Source organism: Chiroxiphia lanceolata, chromosome 6, assembly GCF_009829145.1.
Source record: "Chiroxiphia lanceolata isolate bChiLan1 chromosome 6, bChiLan1.pri, whole genome shotgun sequence".
Lineage (NCBI taxonomy): Eukaryota > Metazoa > Chordata > Aves > Passeriformes > Pipridae > Chiroxiphia > Chiroxiphia lanceolata.
Window position 1 is genome coordinate 51,215,998 of NC_045642.1, and position 14,106 is coordinate 51,230,103.

Sequence of the window (14,106 nt, forward strand, 5' to 3'; positions counted from 1 at the left end):
TAGTATTTAATGATTAGAGCCCAGCATTTAGAAATATGGAAACAGTTGTATTGCTAGAGAGAATGAATATTTGCAATACCTCTGCTAAGTGCACTGTTGAAATCCCTTTATTCACAGGTAAGACAAACACTTGAAGTACTCAAATTTCATTGATCTTAAGCTTAAAGTTGAGCTTATGCTTCAGCACCTTCTGCAATCAAGGTGAAGAGCCTGACCACAAGCTCTTTAAATTCAAGAGAATTATAACACTCACAGAAAGCTGAAAAAATGGCTACCATATTTTCATGCATATGACACTTACCTCAGGTAATTTGCATCCTCTTATATGTCCTGAGGCTTAAAAATAAATTTTCAGATAATCTACACGTACTTGGATGCTTCTGAGTATGTGACTTGGGGAAGAGATTTGTGGATCTGTGGTAAACTTCCCCTTGCAACACCCATGCGTTGCAGAATCAGTTTTCTTAACAGATAACCTGTGGTTGAGATGTATAAAGATATGGTACATTAATTAAACACAGGAATTATTTTTTTGAGGGAAAAAAAAAAAGGTAGAAGACGTGTAGATTTGGAGAAATTCGTTATTTACTTGTGACTGTAGGAAACCTTCACTGTGTTTTTCACCTCAGCGTGGAAGCATTTTGATCAAAAGCCCAGTGTAACAGAGATAAAGAACTTGCACCACAGATACTTTTTGAAATGGAAGCAAAACCTGCAGTATTTGTAGCCTGGCAGTGTTAAAAAGAAATACCTAAGATTAATATAAGCAAGTCCGAGTGTGTTTTTTCAGTAAATAGATATATACATATATACTTAATTTAATGCAGCAGCTTTGGTTGGTCTATTTCTCCTTCCTCCCCCCTCCACCCTTTTTTTTAAAGCATATAAATTCCAACCATGTTTTGTGTGAAGGGTCTCAGTGCATACTGACATTGTGAGTGTCAGCTCCAGATCACTTTAATCAGAGAGTGGATATGCATGATAAAACGGATAAGGGACTTTAATCAAAAAATCCGCTGGTCTGGAAACGTGACGCACTCCGCCAAACACACTTCATCCCACTTTTCCTGTGCCACTGCCAAGATTTTTATTTCATGAATATGCATTGGACATGATATTACATTAAAATGTGACATTGTTGTGTAGTGGTAGGGATTTAGAATTAGAATAAATAAATAAATAAATAGACTTCTGTAAAGTTTTTGTAATTGAACATTAGTATCATGTTGTGATTTTACATATATTTATTCACCTACCCCCACCCTTTTCCTTCTTTCCAAAATTTTTTTGAATTGAATATTGAATTCATTCCTTTCTGCTTAATAAGAAAAACAACAGTAGCAGACAGATGCTTTATTTAACTTTTACCTATAAGCATAATGTATAGAGTTCTCAACAAGGAATTGTATTTTTGCATACAAAATACATGTCTGTGGCTCTGTGGCTGGGGGCATTTTTGCTTCTACAGCCAGAAATAACTCCTTAGTACAGAGCCCACTCCAAACTCCATTATTCTTTATGCAAAGGCTGCCTCTGAATTTCACAGGATTTGGATCATGTACCTAATAAACTGACAAATCCTTTGTTTCCCCCTAATTTTGCTATGTTACATTGTTTTCTGGAAATTGGTGAGAATTATAAAACTGATATATGGAAATTTGCTTCATTAAGTCTGTGCTAGTCTCAATTTTAGATTTGTAAGTTTTATGTACTTGGGCCAACCAGTTTTTATTTGGAACATTTAGGCATTTCTACACCTGTCTCTTTGTCAACCCCCACACCATGGTTTCTGAGAACTGACCTCTCAGACAATATGCTTTGAAACACACACCCTGGCATGTGGTGAAGCATTCACCAGATTAAAGATGAATGTGTTTGCTGTCGTACAGTTTCTCTGCCACAAATACGTACAGAATGGCACTTGAGGAAAACAGATTTGTCTAAATGCAACAATTTGCATCTGAAAAAAATAAGGGCTGGGTCTGAGTGTGTACAAAACTGTTGACTTCAGCGAAGCTGCGCAGAATTGCACAAAGGGTTTGCCCTTAAGCAGGCAAATATATGTTACTACCAAAATACCGTGGAGCGACTCTGTGACGTATCTAGGGTGGATTATGGCTAGGCACGAGTCACAGAACAGAGCTGCTATTCCTTATATCGCCTGGCCTAGGTGCTTTTGGTTAAATTAGAGTGATACTGCCTTTCTTTCACTTGTGACTTGAAATCCGTAAATGAAAAAGTGTTGAGCAGTTAGGGAGTTGATTTTTTAAAGCTGGGCATAGGAATGGATGTTCTTTATTTGCTAATCGAGGTCTGTTGTGTATCAGTTGTTCAGCGAGGACATCTTCTTGTAATGGATGCTTTCTGAGACTAATTTTAATTAAATCTAAACAAAAAAAAATTGTAATTGCCTGACTAATGATCTGAAGCACCAATATTTCATAACCTGTGTTATTCAAATGTAGTACAGAGGCCGCATAAAGCTTGCTTGTTGTAGAAGGTTTCTAAGTGATAATCACACTGAGAATGTGGTTTCACCTAACCCTTAGCTATGCTTCGAGCTTTTGAAAGACAGAAAAGAATAGTGACTATTGGCTGAGCTGTCACTGACAAGGGCAAAAAATACTGAAGATGAAATGCAGAGCTCTTTAAACTACTTCTCCAGTAAAGTTATGGTCATTTTAAATAGAATTTCCTTTATGAGACTCAATTTCTCTAGAATTTATACCTGCTATATATATCTGCTGCTAGTGAAAGCAGAGAAAGCTTGACATTCATTCCCAGATACTAATCAGAAAAGGAAATCCACAACTTAAGATGTCTGCAAAATTTTTATAAGCACTTTAGATTTTGGTCCTGCTTTAGAGTTCTCTGATCTGGCGTGTGGGTACCAAGGAGTTCAAAATTACCCGTTTCTGCAAAATTCATTTGATAGCATTGTGAGGACAAAGAAGGATGGCAGTAGAAGGACCTGTTTGTCCACTTATTGTCAGCTCGAGGGGTTTCGTGTAACCAGCTGGCCTCAAACCTTGTTCTGGTACTTTCCCTTTGTTGCAAAATTGCCAGGTACAATATAGTACAAGTTCTTCTGCAGGATATTACTGAAGTATTTGTATTGTTGCCTGCCACTGGCCAAAGGGTTCCTATGCATCAGCAGGATTTAGTGCCCTTCATACCTTCTTTAGAGCTGGACAACCAACTCTTTCTGGAGGGGCTTATGCCTTCATCTGATGATTCTTGAGTGCAGAAGGATTTATTTAAATGAAAAGATTTCCATAGTGTTCTCATGTCCTAAGAGAGGATATTGAGACCTTACTGACAGTACTTTTCTTCTCATAATCCATCAACAGCAGAATCTTGTATCTTTTAGTGACTTTCCTTTTCTCTTTTAAATGATGCCATTCTGAAAATGAGTTTTGATACCACGCACAGCTTTGTGTGGTTGCAATCACTGATAGAGGAACTCTGCTCATGGTACCAGCACAATCTAGGTTTACTGCAGCTCCTGTGATTTCTGAGCTTACACAACACTGTTCTGCATTAAAAGTCTAATTTAAACTCTTTTCACTTCTTTTGTCCAGCTCCTAGAATGTACTACACCCTCAGACAGTAAAACACAACAGTAACAGCAAGTTAAACCCTATACATCCTCTAGACTGCCCACCTCATGTATATCCCATGTTTTGTAGTGTAACCAGGCATCTAGGGATGTGTATGAACTCCTATCAAAGCACAGCAAGAGGTGTACACTTCTGTGTAGATTTCAAAAAGAAGATTGCAGTTATGGCACAATCAAATAATCAAACAATAGGTAGAAGCATCTAGTATAAAGGACAATGACTTCAATGGAATAATGTTCATGGTTTTGAATTCCTGCAGATTATGGATATGTACTCGTAGGAGAGCTTTCAGTGGCTGATAGAGATATCTGCAAAGACAGACATCAGTCAGAACTGCCTAATGTGGAATGAAACATCCCCAAAGGAAATTACCATTACAAAAACTATTATTTAATATTAAAGGTAATTGTAACACAAGGGCATGACTCATATCCTTGTGTTACAATTATCTTAATTTTAAATGATAGTTTTCTGAATGGTAATGAAGGGAAGTTAAACCTGACACTCTGTCCTTAACCCCTGCTGCCATGCCTGAGTATTAATATGACTAAGAGATGTCTCTACAGTCTGTCATTTACTCATGTCACCTGTTAGTCATGACAAAGTGTGGTAGGTAGATTTATAATACCAGCTTTTAGAATTAATTGGAGAATGCTCATTTTGTGGACTGTTATACAGGATAACTGATCTTTACAACCATCAGAGTACAGAGCTGATGCATTATATTGATAATGAGCACTTTAGTATGTTAGACCATGACAGACTTACAGAGATTCACAGCCTTAACTTTCTGCACTTCATGCTATCTTCCTAATATCTTCCTCCATAGTTTTTTTTGCAGTTGCTGCACAGTTCTATCTGGTATCAAAAATGTGTACATAAAAAAATGCAAGCACACTTAATGCCATGATCATATTAAAACCTTTTAGCGTTGGGTTTTCTGTTCTGTAGAACATGCCTGCATACTTCCAAACACAGAATTGGGACCTAGTTTAGAAGCAGCCTTAGCATCACTTCAACATAACATTTATGTTTCTGCAAATCTGTATATTGCATTGCTACAGACAGTGCATGGACAGCTCTGCTTCCTTCACTCCTACACCTGGTTCCTGAATAGAATTGACTAGTTAACAGTAAGGTAGAATGTATGACTTAGGAAAAATAATAAGAAAATCATAACATGCTTAGTCAGAACTTAGTCAGAATGAATCATTTTGCATTTGGTTATGCCATGTTAATGGTTACATCGTGTCATGCTTTATTATGTCACAACCCATGACAGATAGAATGTGACAGAGCAGAACCACTGCATGCAGTTTATCAAAAAAAGGAAGTTTAAAATTAAAAATATATACTGTTCTCTTATCTATTTCTAGCTGTGATTTCAGCTGGAGAACTCCTGTTGTGAAATCATATTATTAATTAGCAGGTTGGGATATCTGCAAAAAGCAGATAATTCCGAGATACCAGCACACAGTCCATAAAAACAGATATCTCAGGATGAAATCAGCTCTAGGAGTTGGGTCTGTGTTTGAAAACAAGTTTAAATCAGGAAATAGACCTGAATATATCATCTTGCTCTGTGATAGACCCTGATGCTACTGTATAGTACTACTGCTTTAATCTTTCCCTTGGAAAAAAGCATATGGTTTTACATATAATCATGTAGTCTGCTGTCTAGCACAACACAAACAGGATTCCATAGGGTAGGAGAAAATCTCACCAAGAAGTTCAAATTCCACTTAAAATCTTCTAGAGATGAGAAATTCCTTGTGACTCCAGTTGCCTTTTACAATGGAAAAGGTGGAAGGAGAGCAGTGTAGCAATAAGGTCCTATTTTGCTGTTAATACTAGCACATGTAGGTGAAAACAAAAAGTGCATTTGCTGGGCTTGCAGTGAGATAATTTTAACTCAAAGTTACACAGTGCAAGAGGTCCAGGAGACAAATACTGCTGTGTCAGGTCCGACCGAGGTGCACTGGTGCCAAAAAAGGGCTCATTTTCTCTAGCAGACAAACTCTGCCAGTCCAAAGCTAGTATTTTCCAAGAGATGCAGTAGCCCTTTCTCATAAGTAAATATTGTTGTTACATTTCAAGAAGGAGCCTTGCCTTGCTTATAACGCTGCATTGTTTGTAAGGATTGGCTTGGTTACACATGGGCCCATGGAATAGGAAAATGCAGTAACCCTGTTCTGTGCCTGCACAGCCACCAGAGCTCTGAGTAGGTATATGGCAATGGCTAAGGTCAAGGTTTCATATTTTTAAATTCCTTAAATATATATTCAGATGATAGGGAGCTGTCTGTATGGCAGTTATCCAAACTCTAAAAACCCCATAAATACGTATTTACATGACAGATTTATGATTAGCTCTGGAGATCTTGCACAGTTTTCAGGCGGTGTCTTCCATAATATGCAATATACTGCAGAGAAAGGGTATTTCCATCTCAGACTGGGTTCATCCTTCAGGTCAACAAAAGAAGCTCTGGCTGTTTTAGGTTAAGGCAGATTCAAGTGTGGACAGCCTTGCTGGGACCTCTGGTAATTTACTTATCAGCTGCAGAGGACAGAGGAACTAAATAGAAGACCTTTGAGAACCTACTTTTAACAGACCATAATCTGCCCACAGAAATGTTCCTGGGGATTTTGAAACGGATTGGTTGTGGCATTCATGAGTAATTTTACTATCTCTAGGCATGAAAAACTCACAAGCTGGATCTCACAGCTTCATCAGTGATGCACCTAGATTGAGCTGCTTCTGAGTTAAATGTTTATATGGTTGTATTATGTAAAGGAACTGTGTTCATGTAACATGGGTGACCCCAACAATGGCTCTGCACAGAAATGAATTAACAAGTGAAATTATTTTTTGTTTTGCTATTTAAAAACCAACACTGAATGTGAACATTATTCAACTGTTATAGAATCCAGCTGTACAACTAACATCTCTATTATATATTGTACAAAATGAGAAAGGAACATCACTTATTTATTCCTTATTTAATATTTCCTCAAGCCATTGTAAGTGGCTTACAGTAGAATTGATGATATGTATAGTAGACACCTCAGAAAAATGAGTTTCTGAGCTGGAGGCAGAACTTAGGTTTCCTCAATGTATGGGTTAGCAGTTACTATGTCTACACATCAGTAGGGATAATCATACCAGACCAGCAAAGTATTTCAGGATCTGCTTACCTTTGAGCATGCAGGCAGACTAATTGACTTAACTGAGATTACATACAGGCTTAAAATTTAGTCGTATGCTTTGCTGGATTTGTCATTAATCCCGTGGCCTGAAATGCACAGAAGCTTTGGAGTGAACTTGTAGGCCACTGAACCAAGATTCCTTGAAAGGCCTCTTTTGCAGCAAGGAAACTGAATTTTTGGGGGGTTGATTTGTTTGTTTGACAGGGAAATGACTGACCTGTGCTTTTAACTGGCACTGCCTATCTGCATCCTGAGCCTTTCCCATTTTGTTCAGAGTATCCACCATCTAGTTCCAGGTTGCTTCTTGAATTTTACTTGGTATTTAACTTAAAGCATATCTTAATAAATAAAATTATTATGAGTGGTTTACAGTGAATGCTATCAGTTTCAAAGCTGAAATGTACACTGTTGTGTTTTGATACTAGTTAACATCTTAAAAGAGGGACAACTGCTGTCAGTTTTAGGTGTACAATTGTGTTCTGAAGCTTTATTCCTAATGACTGGCAAAAAAATAGAGCAGGGAAACACTTCAAAAAGAAATATTTTCCTTCTTAGGCACCATTATGAAAATAATAATAATAATAATAATAAAAATAATAATAATATTTAAGATTAAAAGAAGCTTCAGGGGTTCCATATGCTTAAGTACAATGCCAATTTTTGTGGCATAATCATCACTTCTCCTTATTTATAGATAAGAAACAAACAACAAAACTAATCCTCCGATGGTTACATATTTCTGAGGATTTTGTTACATAAAATATTTTTTAAATTTTTTACATTGCCATCTCATGTACATTCATGGCACAGAAAACGTGGTATTTCAACTGGAAAAACATTAAAAAAAAAAAGACTGAAACAATTACATCAAACTTTTTGTAGTTGTGGAAATGGTCATGGCATTTTTCCTAGAGGGAATATAAAAAGTTTAGTTTTAATTCAGAATTACTTCTACATCCCTTCATATAGTATTATTCTGATCCTACTATTTCATAGCATTATTCTGAGTTTCTCCTGATGTGCCAACAGTGCACTAGCATTGTATAAAAGGAATGTGGTTTGTGGGATCCACACAAATACAAAAGAATTGGTTGACGAGATCGCTCATCCAAGGGACAACAGGACCTCATATTGTGTGGAAATCATGTCTGAATCACATACAAATAATTTTTACTTTGCTTCAACAATATAAAGAGGATTGCTCCTATTTCTGAACATTATATTTTGATCTGAAAAACAAGTCTAAAATCTTTGGTTCTTCATCCTTTACCAGGATGTTGAAATAGTGCAGTTGACCCTGACATTCAGTCTTATCTCACTCTTCTGATTTACCTGTCACGACTTACAGGATCTCTCCTTCTTTTTCAGAATGAGGTGAAAAATCTCTAGAAGTTCTATGGCTTGAAAATCAAACAAACCTTGATGCACCTCTTCTGTTTGCTTAGGATAAGGTCAGAGGCAGTATAAATGGAAGAGTGAACACACCTGTCCTATAAAAAATTCTGCTCTTTCTTCTTAGGTTCATGGCATTGAGGAAAGTAGAAACCCTCATTTGACGTCTTAGAGCAGGGAAAACTTACCTGCAAGATAATAATTTTGGATATTGTTTTAAAACAAAGCATGTTCCTTGCTTTTCCCTTTCCTTATTTTCCCCTTTGCTTCTTTCCATGCTAACACAACTCACCAGTTCATCCAGCTCTGGAGAGTCTTGCAGATAATTTACTCTTAATTGTGAAGGCATAATCAGAGCTCTTGCTTGGAGGATGCTTGAAGTACTAGATGTACTTAGCTATTTTTTTTGTTTTAATAGTGGAAAGAAGAGGTCTGTGTTTTTTCTGTTTGTTTGGTGGATTGGATAGAAAACCCAGCGTGCAAGAGATTGGAGGTAACTTCTCAATTGATACTACATTGAAAATGATGCTGAATAAGCTCCGTTTTTTGATTTTTATAGCACTGTCTTGCAATATTATGTAAAGAAATAAAAAAATATAGACCAACATGTTAAAAATTCAGTAGTACTTAGGAGTTTAATTTCTAGTAAGTAGCCTGACACACAGTGAGTATCTCAGTAATGGTATTCTGCTTTATCTTCTATCTAGCAATGTTCTTCTTGCTGGTATTCCCATTAATTCAAATAATTTGTTTTTGTATTCCACCTGTTGATTTCCAAAAAAACTGGGATGGTGCCAAAGCATGTCCTAATACATGTGCAGTCTGCTACTTCATTTGTATTATTCACTGAGCTTTACTAAAAAGAAAATTAAAATATCATCTAACTAAAAATTATGAGTTTCTTTGTATTTTAGAACAGTCTTTACTATGGCAGTTCAAGAAACCAGCAGATTCAAGACAGTAAGAGTGTGATGCAGATTCCATATATCCCTATGTTTAAGTCAATCAGTCTGAGATTTCCCATTTCTATTTAAATGATAACAAGCCACTACCTCTCCCCCATGTCATTTGTATATCTGACCAATCAGATAGAGTATCTGATGGCCATCTCTTCTGTATGTCTCATGGGAGCTTCTCTGGTACTCTACCAGTACCAGTCAGTGAGCAGGTCTGGATTATTAAGTTTTCAGTTCCCTGCAAGTTCCACACAGTAAGTGTTGGTGTAATTGTAAAACAACTGTGGGTGACCTTTCTGACCCCTGAGAAATTTTGTTTACATTTGATATTTAGTCATTAGTAACAGCACCAGTGCAAATTCAACATGGAGGTGGGGGAAAATATATTTGAGTAGATCTTGTCTCTTTGAAGCCAATAGTATCTGTTTGGTTTTGGTTGTTCTTTCCTTGCAGTTTGTGGGAGTGCAACTATCTCACAGAATTTACACTTATTGGAAATCATGAACATTTCATCAACACAGAGAAGGTCTGATTAAATGAAGATTAAAGGCTGGTTTTTTGGCTTTTGTTTGAGAGGAAGTATGGGGCTACATAAATGGTAAAGTATTCAGCCTTCAACCTTAGTGTCAGTCTGCCACTTCCTGACGTACTCCTGAGTGTAATTTTATTCAGACATATAGACATGCAAGAGCATGACCCTTGACATGATGCCATCTTGTGTCTCTCGACCAGCACGCAGAGCAGGGCTGCAAGCCACTGCAGGGCTCCAGCAAGGGAAGCCACTTCAGGGGTGAAGCCATGGGAACCTTAGGGCGGTGGGAGTTGTGCAGGGGATCTTGAACCATTTGCTGCCTTTGCTTGCTCATTCCTCCTACCTGTGTGACAAGGAGAGGGGTTGCATAAGCTCCTGCAGTTCTGGTAACAAGTGCAATATATATCTGTCATCTGGCGTGAGTGAGCAGAAAGATTCACTGTAAAGCTGATTGAGGCTGTGAGATCTTTGGTGCCTGCTGGTGTGAACATTTAAAAGACTGAAGCTATAGCACCACTACAGGCAGCAAACAATATGGAAGCATTAGTGACCATCACTCTCACAAGCAGAAGGAAAGATTTGTTCTTCTGTGTTACCATTGAAAGCTTCTCTTCTTAGCTAACTTGCTCATTTATAACTGGTGTTGGAAAGTGCAAGCCAAAATGAAACCTGCATTAAAAGAATTTTGTGGGCTGTGGAAATCATAAGGGTAACTACTTCACAAAATACTATCAACTGAGGCATATATTTAAAAGGTTAGATAAAATATCTCCTAGCCATTTTTTCGAGTTCTTTTCTTTTTATAGTCCACTGCAAAACAACAATAGATAAAAAGGCTGTATATAATGCATGTATATTTTGTTGTGTTTTTTCTTTTTTTTTTTTTTTACCTTTCCCAAAGGAGTCTCTGTGCTTCCCACACTAATTGTAGGTTTTTCTGAAAATGCAGCATGAATCATTTATAAATAAAGAGACTTTAAAATCCCTAAAAGACTCCCTGAGGTATTCAGTATTTCAGCATAAAATAACTGTTAAATGGAGTTATTCTGAATTAGCTTTTACTGGAAAGTGGTGAAAATAAAGTTTTCTTTTCACTGTGAATGTGCAATAATTCTTTTACACAGCTATCTGGGGTAATTGACAAGCGATTTTCATAATTCAGGTTTTAGCAAAGAAATCATCTGAAGTGGCTAACATTAAATGAACGGAGCTGCTATTAAAATATAGCTTTCAAGAAAAACTGCGTGAGATGTCAGAACCAGGGGCTCTGTGTTGAGACCTAAAAAACAATTTGGGCTATAAAGTAAAAACACATACATTCAAACTCCACAATAAATTCATACATACATCCTCCTCACACATGCATGCAAACACTTAAAATAATAAAGAAGGATTTTTCATCTTTCTCTTAAAATCCTGTGATTATTTTAGTGCACAGATAACCTTGGGAAGACAAGGCACTCAGAAAAGGTAACTGATTTGCATGACTCCTTTGGACTTCATAACCTTGAGTGTCCATACCTACTGTACAATCAGAGGTCACATTTGATCTCTGTGTGTAAAATTATGCAGAGGAAGCTTCCTCAACACTTTGTAGTTGATTGACAAATTGGTCTGTCACTCAAATGCTCCTTCAACTTATCGTGAACAGTAAAGAAAATTATCTGTTCTGTGCATATGTGAAAAAAAGCCTGTTCATTAACCTCTAGTCTGCTGAAGCTGTGGAACATATAATGCTTTGAGGAATATGTACTATATATGAAAAGTATGCAAAAAATACAGTATATATATATATATTTACATGAATATATTTGTGTATGTATTACATATAAAAATGTGTCTATAGCAGAGCAGTCTGTATTATACATATATATTTCATCTGTATATGTACATATTATACCAGTTTTTACAGCAAATGTTAGGCACTCTTTTTCATGAGTTTCGTACATGCATGGTAGTTAGATAGGCAAACATGTCTGAGATGATTCCTACAAGTATTTGTTAGAGTAGGCTTCATAATCTAAGATGCCTGTGACTATTATCTCTCAGATATTCTGCCTACACTGTAGCTCTCAGATGATGGGTTATTTACAAATATTGCTGTATCACAGTGCAAGGATTTAAAAGCAACTGACAGTCAAGGTAGGGCCTAATTCACTTCAAGTGTTAAGCAGAGGCAACTCAGATAGATTTAGTGGAGCTATACTTGTTTATCTCAGCAGCAAATTTAGTTTTACATACCATGGAATACTTATCTGGCATCCAGTTGCTTCAGCTTGGGGAAATATTTGCAAGTCATGCATATGTATGTTTCCTTTTTGCTAACTACTAGTCAGTATGCTTTGTCTAATCTAGGTGAGAAAAATTAATTTCTCTAGACACTTGTCTCTAAATGCTCTATGTGTAGCTGAACCTCAGCTATGATATCTAGATAAAAATCTGAAGCTACAAGATACTAACACTTCTGTGCCTTGTTGGACTATTTTTCCCCACCATAAGCCCTGTGTATGGGTACCAGAGAGCAGTCCTGATGCAAACTCTCCTATTTCAAACTTTGTGAAAGTCCTGATCACAGCCTTGACTTGTTGGCTTCTAACTCACCTTTGGCAGTGAGGCAACATGCCGGGTTAAACCTGGAGAGAATGTGTCTCTGGCTTCCTGACAAGATCAGGGAGATTTTGAGTAAGGTATTTGCTTCAAATTTAGGTTAAGTGACACAGACTTAAAAAACCCCACAAACGTAAACCCCAGAATTGTTGTTAACATAATTTTTTTCCAATTCAAAACTTTTGCTTTCACTATTTAGTAATTTTTCTTTGCCAGTGGCTGACTAGCTTGAAGTCTTTGAAACACTGAGCTTTCTATAAAATCCAAATAATTCTCTGTAAATCAAAGTACTTGGCATGCTTACTGCAAAGCCTGAAGCTTTTTTTTTTTTTTTTAAGGTAATCTCTAGAAAGTAGTTTGTACTCATGTTTTCACAGTGATTAAATATGCAAAGTAATTTTCATGATTATCACCCCGTTCTGAACCAAATCAGATGCGGCTATGCTTCTCTTTGTACAAAGCCAGTTATTGGATCAGATTCCAAAACAAATCCCCTGAATTTGGCGGATCATCATTTTAAAAGGGGGCTTGTTAAGGTAATGATTAAATTAAACCACCCCTTTAAGAATATTTAGATCTGGTCCGCCAAGCGGAACGGTCTAATGGTTTTTAAATTAGAAGCTGCGAATGCTGGTGAATTTCTTTTGTGGGTCAAGTGGGTATTAACAAATGCTAAGACTGTTCTCTCTTTTGTCATCACCTTGAAATCTGCAAAGAAAAACGAAGAGTGGGAAAGACACAAGGAGAGAAGAAGTGTTGGTATTTTAACATCAGTGCTTTTAAACCAAGGGCAGCCTCATATTTACAAGGTTGGACAGGAGAAGGTATGAGATGATGTTGCTAGTAATCTCTTTATACCTCGCTCCTGAGAAAAAGACTGAAGCTCGAATCTTCAAGGAAGTGGAGAACCCAAGTGCATTCAATTCTGGCAGTCTTAAGCTATTGCAGAGGTGTAATAGGCTGCTAACCAGAGAAGCGTGGATAACAACCCCTACCTGTGGCTTCCAGATTTCTTAACCCTGTCAATTTTAAATGTACTTTTTAGCCTCGGATGCTGCTGGGAGTTTGTGGCTGGGAGAGACAGTTGTTTGCTTGTGTGGAGAGGATGGCTGGATTCTTTCCAATACCAAAGAGTTCAGTTTTTCTTTCTGATACCCTAGGCAAACTGTTTGTCACTAGTATTTTTCATTCCACAGTAGTACCTAATACTGGAGTTCTGTGAATATTGGATTTATGGGGCATAACAATCTCCCTGGTGGGAGGAAATCCACATTAAAATATAAATCTGTCAAGTCAGGTCAAGTCACAGCTAACAAAATACCAGCGCTGAACTCTTGTGCTTAAGTCCCTGTTTCTTTTCAGTCATACATAGATTTCTGAAAATGGCACCACTTGGGCCAAATTTTTCCTGTACTGAGATGGTCTAAAAGAAAGAAGTGGGGGAGGGGCAGAGGTGAAATTTGGTTTTCTTTGAGGAAAGTGGGGAGAAAAATAGCTTTCTGTTCATTCACACAAAATCCTTGTGACTATTTTCTTTATGAATAGCCTTCTAGACAAGGATGCTAGTGGAAAGCTATATACAGTTACAACTGTAACAGGTGAGGTGCACTTCTGAGGTGAAAAAGTCACTTTTCAGTTGACTGAATTATGACCCCTTAGAAATTGCATGCTTTGGACAGTTTGTGTAGAGCTTTTTGCTAAGCTTGTAAAACATGCACTCAAGGAGAGACATGTTCTGTGCATGTGTATGTGTTGAGGGAGGGAAGAAAGAGTAGACTAACTTTACTGTGAAA